We start from the raw sequence: 6,000 nt of genomic DNA, 5'->3' as shown, positions 1-6,000 counted from the left end.
CTAACCTCCCAGATGAGCAAATCTGGTACTGTGATTAAATCACTTGCCACACAGCCGGTGCCCACACACCTCCTTCTTGGCTGGGTGTGTAGAAGAGGAGATGCTGCTGGCATGTGAGGGACAGGGCAAGGTAAGTGAGAAAAGCAAGAGGTCAGAAGGGCTCAAAATCTAGAGTCATGTTGTAACTAGTCTAGAATGGTTCCTTGAGTGAGTTCTGAACCTGTGTTCATACTCCTCCCTGCCAGGGCTGTTCTTCACTTCCAGTACCTGAGCAACAAGGGCTCACTCTGCCAGGGGTCAGTTCTATCATCCTCCTCTCTCTGAAGCCTTTCCTGAAACCCCTGAAAACCCTTCTTTTCTAAGGCCTTGCTGTATCTGGGCACACAGTTTCTTGAGCGGCTGTCACATTTTGTGCAGCATGTTTAACAGAGAACATTTGAACACTGAGTAAATGTTGATTGTTGATTGAATGTTCACTGACACAGAGAGATCCTGATAGAGATGAGACTCCCCGTTGTTCGCAGAAAAGGGTGGATTTGGATAAAAGGAGATATTGAAGTATTGGGGGGCTGGAACCGTTTGTTTGATTATAAGCCAACAATTCTAAACGTCCCTCCAGGCTTTCCTTCTTTATCCCGGCTTCTCCCCACCCGCGAGAAAGACGGGAAATACATTTCGATCTTACAACAAAAACAAGAGGGACAACTATCAGGTTGGAAAACACCTCTTAGGGCAGCCCGGGTGGCTCAGCGGTTTAGCGCCGCCTTCAGCCCAGGGCGTGATCCTGGAGACCCGGGATCGAGTCCCGCATCGGGCTCCGGCATGGAGCCTGCTTCTCCCTCTGCCTGTGTCTCTGCCTCTCTCTCTGTGTCTCATGAATAAATAAAATCTTAAAAAAAAAAAAAAAAAAAAAAGAAAAAAGAAAACCCCTCTTAGCAGAGGGCCACCTTTCATCCACCTGCTGCGGACACAGGACAGTTGTGGCAACAACGAGTAGACTCGGATTACAACACGGGCTGCGGGGATCCCTGGGTGGCTCAGGGGTTTGGCACTTGCTTTCAGCCCAGGGCGTGATCCTGGGGACCCGGGATCGAATCCCACGTCGGGCTCCCCGCATGGAGCCTGCTTTTCCCTCTGCCTGTGTCTCTGCCTCTCTCTCTGTCTCTCTGCGTCTCATGAATAAATAAATAAAATCTTAAAAAAAAAAACACATAAAAAAACACGCTGCGTTTCTCAGAGCAGGGACGGAACAAACGGGGCTGGGAAGCTATTGGTGCAGGAGAAAGTTGTGCGTGCCCCGAGTCCGAGCGCTCACACGACTTTGGCCGCGGGTCCCCGGGTACCCCCCCCCCCCCCTTCACGGAATTTCTCCTTCAGCGCGGATGTCGGAGTTTCGGTGGGAAGGACGGCCCCGGGCAGGGCGACGGCTGCGCGCCGAGCTCCGGGGGCGCCGGGCAGGTGCGCTCCGGGGACGCGCGGCCCCGCCTCGGCGCGCACCTGCCGGGCCCCCGGCCCCCCCCCCTCCCCGGCCGCGCAGCCCCGTCGGGGAGCCGGGCCCGCGGCGGGCGCGGCCGGGCGGCGGGGAAAGCGGCCGCCGTCACATGCAGGCCCGGGCCCGCCCCATTGGCTGCGGCCGAGCCAGTCGCGGCGCTCGCTGGCTGCGGTTGGTCCCGGGGCTGCAGCGCCTGCACGGGCCCGGAGTCCATGTTACGCTTTGTCTAATTCCCCCCGTTACAGAGTCATGTGCTGCTGCTCCCGTCGCCGCCGCCGCCGCTGCCGCTGCCGCCGCCCGGGGTGCCCCGGCTCCTCCGCCGCGCTTCGAGGTGGCAGCCGCGGGCGGGGCCTCGGGAGCAGGGCCCAGGGCGCCGCGCGCCCCCCGGCGCGTCCCGGTGCAGCCGCCGCCCGCCGCAGGTGATGCCGCCGCCCCCCGCCTCGGCCTAAGCCGCGGCTCGGCGGCCCCGCTGCCCGGCTGCGCCCCCAGGTGGGTGCGCGCCCCCCGGGGCCGGGGCCGGGGTCGGGGCGCCGCGCGGGGGGGGCCGCCCGCGGCCGAGGCGCGTCCCCCATCCCGAGCGGAGGCTGCGGCCCGGGGCTCGGCGCGAGGGGCGGGGGGGGCTCCGGCCGCGAGCATCGTGCGGCTCGGGCGGCGGGGGCGGGGGCGGGGGCGGGCCGGCTCCGCGGGGGCCTGCGGCGGGGGTGCGCGGCGCCCGGCCCCGCTGGCCCGCGGCCCGGAAGGTGCGCCCTTTAACTTCTGCAGAGACGCCTCCCGCCGCCCGCTTCCCGCGCCGGGCGGTGGGGCGGGGAGTGGGGCCGCGCCCCGCCCCCGCGCGGGCGGGAGGGAGCCGGGCCCGCAGGTGCACCCTGCCCGCCGCGGGCCGTCTCCGGGTTGGGTACCGGAATAATCCGCTTCCAGCTTGCTGGCAGGCGTGGGCACTCGGGGACGGGACTCCGCGCCGCTCCTCTCCTGCCGGGGCTTCCCTGGGGGCGATGCTGCTTATCGGAGGCTTGGGAGAGGCCTTCCTCCGAACGTGCCCCCTAATTTGGGGTATCCTTTAGGGATAAAGAAATTAGAGTTCTGGTCTCAGGGGGGCTGTTTTTGTTTTGTTTTGTTTGGTGTTTCTTAAAAAGCCAGCCGCAGTGAAGAAGAGCTGCTGCAGGTTCGAGGGTGGTGAGGTAGGTCCCCGCTGTAGAGGAGGACGTGGGGATTTGCGGCCCCATCCGGGGCGCAGCCGGGGGGGGGGGGGCGTGTGGCAAAAGGTGGGGGTCGTAGGGCATCAGGAAAGCACAAACGCGAAGGTGAGAGGGAGCGAGCACTCGAGGTCGGCGGAAAGATGGAGACCAGACACCGGCGAGTCCTAGCCACCTGTGGGGCCCACCTGAGCTCCGACAGGGCTCCCTTGGCTTTGCAGATTTCCTCCTGTCCTCTTCCCAGACTTTGAAAAATATTGCTCGTTGAGCAAAGAAAGCTATGAGGACAGATTTTAAAAGACACAGGAGTAAAGGGAGAGGGGACTTCTGGAAACTTTCCTTAGCTTTGATAATTCAGTTCCATTCTGGCGGTGTTTTTTGAGCACCTATTTTGTGTTCTGTGCTGGGCCCCGGTGGGTGTCTGGCTGGACAAGGAATTCCTGTCTGCAGGTAATGGTGAGGGCTATTTACCTCATAGACCACCGGTACTTCCAGGTGCCAAGAATGACAGTGATTCAGACCTTCCCCACCAAAGCCTCTGGGACCTCTGCTTTTTACAGACCTGTGGGAAGAATCCTGCATCATAACCAGGTAAATGAGGTCTTATGAGACAACGTTTCTTTTTACTGTCCACAAATACTGACCAAACCCCTACCGTCAGGGAAGGGATTGCGTTGTCTCTTCCCCTGTCTTCCACAACAGGTGACTAAAGCCCTGTTAAAATGCAAACGCAAGAGGAAAGATCCTGAAATGAGTTAAAATAGGGATCCGGCAAAGTTGATCTGGAGTGCTTGATCTCTGTGGGTTATGTAGGGAGCCTCCCATAAAATGATTAGGTAATCCATGGAGCTGAAAAAAAAAAAAAAATTCCAAATCTTGAATTGGAATGGCTTACTTATATATATGAACATTTTATCTTAGATTTGTCTCGTTTTTATTGAGGGTGTGTGACTGTACTTGTTGATTAGAACATTAGCAGGTGGAAGAGGAGACTGTCCTTCAATGACTCAGTCGCCCAGTCTCTTCCATTCCCATGTTGAGTGGTGTACGATGCAGCAGGTGAACCATATGGATTTTGGTTCCATATCTGCATCTTTTCCTCCTTGCTGAGGCTTACAGAATTTTTAAAAACTTGGTCAAAACTTGGCCTTTTCTTCTTACCTTTTATATTGTGCTGAGCTTTTTTGATTAATTTGACAAAATCTTGATGTGTGTGTCTGGTCCCATTAGCTAAATTGTTTTGGTAGCTGTATGACATGGAAGTTAGACTTGGTTCAATTCCAGTAGTGTAGATAGATTGGCACTGTGTATGAAGTCAAAGTTTTGTTGAAACTACGTACTCATGATCACATACGTTCTTGAAGTGGTAGTTGGTAACGGATTTCATGTATTTTTCACGTGCAATTGGAGCTGATGTTTGACATTTTAAGAAACACCAATCAGTTATTTATTGAGTGCTAACAGCAGGCAGAGAACCAGAGTGGGTGCTGTGGATCCTTAACGAGGAAGGAGAGGATTCTTGTACAAATAGAGGGCATGTAAGACAGTATAGGTGAAGACACCACCAAAAGCAAAGGGTTCTATTTTTCTAGAAGGTCAAAGAATACTGAAATGGAAAGGGATTTTGGAGCCAGATGAGAATGTTGTGTGCTTTGGGAAAAAGGGAAGGGGCATGTATTAGGGGAAGCAGTGAGCTTTGTCACTAGTCAAAGATAGTAAATAGATTTGCCTGGCCGAGCAGAGAACATGACGGATGAAGGTAGGGGGAATCTAGTTAGTGGAAAACTTGAACCACAGGTCAGCGGCGTTAATCATTTGCCTCAAGAAGAGCAGCTCTCAACAAGGGGTAATTTTGCCTCCCAGCAAACATTTGGCAATGTCTGGAGATATTATTATTATTATTTATTTTTTTTGGGGGGGGTCATAGCTGGGACGCAGGTGCTACGGACATGTAGTGGATAGAGACCAGGGATCCTGCCGAACATCCATCCTGCAATGCCCCGGACAGCCCCCACAACAAAGGATTATCCTGGCAAAAATGTCAGTAGTGCCAGGCTGGAGAAACCCTGGACACAACAGGGTTGTAAACATAAAGGTCACTATGAAGTGAAGTCACATCTCCAAATAGGCCTTGAAGGAGGTGGTTCTTGACATGTGAGGAGGGATTCAAGGTTGGGAAGCCAATCTAGGTAGGAGACTTCTGCTCTGCTCAGGCCTGAAGTGATGAGGATCTGGGCAAAACCTAATCAGAAGGAAAGGGCATTTTTGAGAGATCATGGCAGATGAGCTAGCAGGCAGTATAATATTAGGTAGATGGGGAATCACAGAATCAAAATTGGAATTTTAGAGAGATCCTCGTCTAACTTCTTTAGTAAATTCTTAGACTTGCTAGACAGCCTCTATTTAAACACCCCCGGGAGCAGGGAACTCTGTACTTAGGAAGACATGCCATTGTATCTTTGGACTAGGTGTATGATTATTATTAGTGCTCAAGACTGCCTCCTGGCAACGTTGTTCATTGATTCTGTTCCTCTAGAACTTCCCACATTCACAGGATGGCCCTTTGCATTTGCAAAGACAGTATGATGTCTCCCTCCCCTCTTCTCAGTGCAAAAGAGTCCACTTCTTTTCATAATCCTGCGTGGGACATGGTTTCTAGATGTTTTTAGTTTGTCAGCATCTCTCATGGAGAGTAACAGTGTCTGGAATTGAATATGATGATTGAAATGTGTTCTGTCCAACAAAGAGTACAGTAGGACACCTGTTTCCTGAAACCAAGGCGTAAGCCTCTATTTACTGTGAATTAAACTTACAAAACTGCCTTAAAAAAAAAAAAGCAGTGCCTAGCTAGCAAAGATTTATGTATAGGTTCCGTCCAGTTAAACAGTCAGAACATCTAGATATTTGTTGTATGAGCTGCTGCATCCTTATATTCATCTGGCAGATGTGTGTGTGTGTGTGTGTGTGTGTGTGAGCAAAAGAGAGAGAAAATGAATGGAAGTTGTTTGTTTTTGTCCCTCTTCAGACTATCCTATTTATTTTGGTCCAGTCTACAGGTTTTTTAGGTTTTTTTTTTTTTTTAAAGGATTTTATTTGTTTATTCATGAGAGACACAGAGAGATAGAGGGAGAAGCAGGCTCCTCGTGGGAAGCCCGATGTGGGACTCGACCTAGGACCTGAGATGCTCAACCACTGAGCCACCCAGGCATCCCAGTATTTTTTAGATTTTAAAATCTTGCTTCTGCCTTCCAATCCTATGAGAGATGAGTACAGGATGACTTTACCAAAAGCTTTGTAGCCACTTGTATTAATACT

General features: G+C 52.9%; 1 protein-coding gene across 8 annotated transcripts in view; it reads left to right on the top strand.

The window, feature by feature from the left end:
- The first annotated feature begins 1,767 nt into the window (after positions 1-1,767).
- The window catches only part of LRRC8D (leucine rich repeat containing 8 VRAC subunit D), a 114,265-nt gene continuing 110,032 nt past the window's right edge, over positions 1,768-6,000 (top strand). The window contains exons 1-2 of one of the 8 annotated variants that reach the window (XM_049111710.1): positions 1,768-1,981; positions 3,181-3,276. The gene's annotated coding sequence lies outside the window, so the exon portion shown is untranslated. Of the gene's footprint in view, positions 1,982-2,351; positions 2,671-3,043; positions 3,277-6,000 lie in introns of those variants that run through there. The other 7 variants (XM_049111707.1, XM_035717955.2, XM_025417722.3 and 4 more) reach the window with 7 other exon arrangements.

Source organism: Canis lupus, chromosome 6 (assembly GCF_003254725.2).
Source record: "Canis lupus dingo isolate Sandy chromosome 6, ASM325472v2, whole genome shotgun sequence".
NCBI lineage: Eukaryota > Metazoa > Chordata > Mammalia > Carnivora > Canidae > Canis > Canis lupus.
Note: the sequence above shows the minus strand (reverse complement) of the source record. Positions and strands in the feature narration are given on the sequence as shown.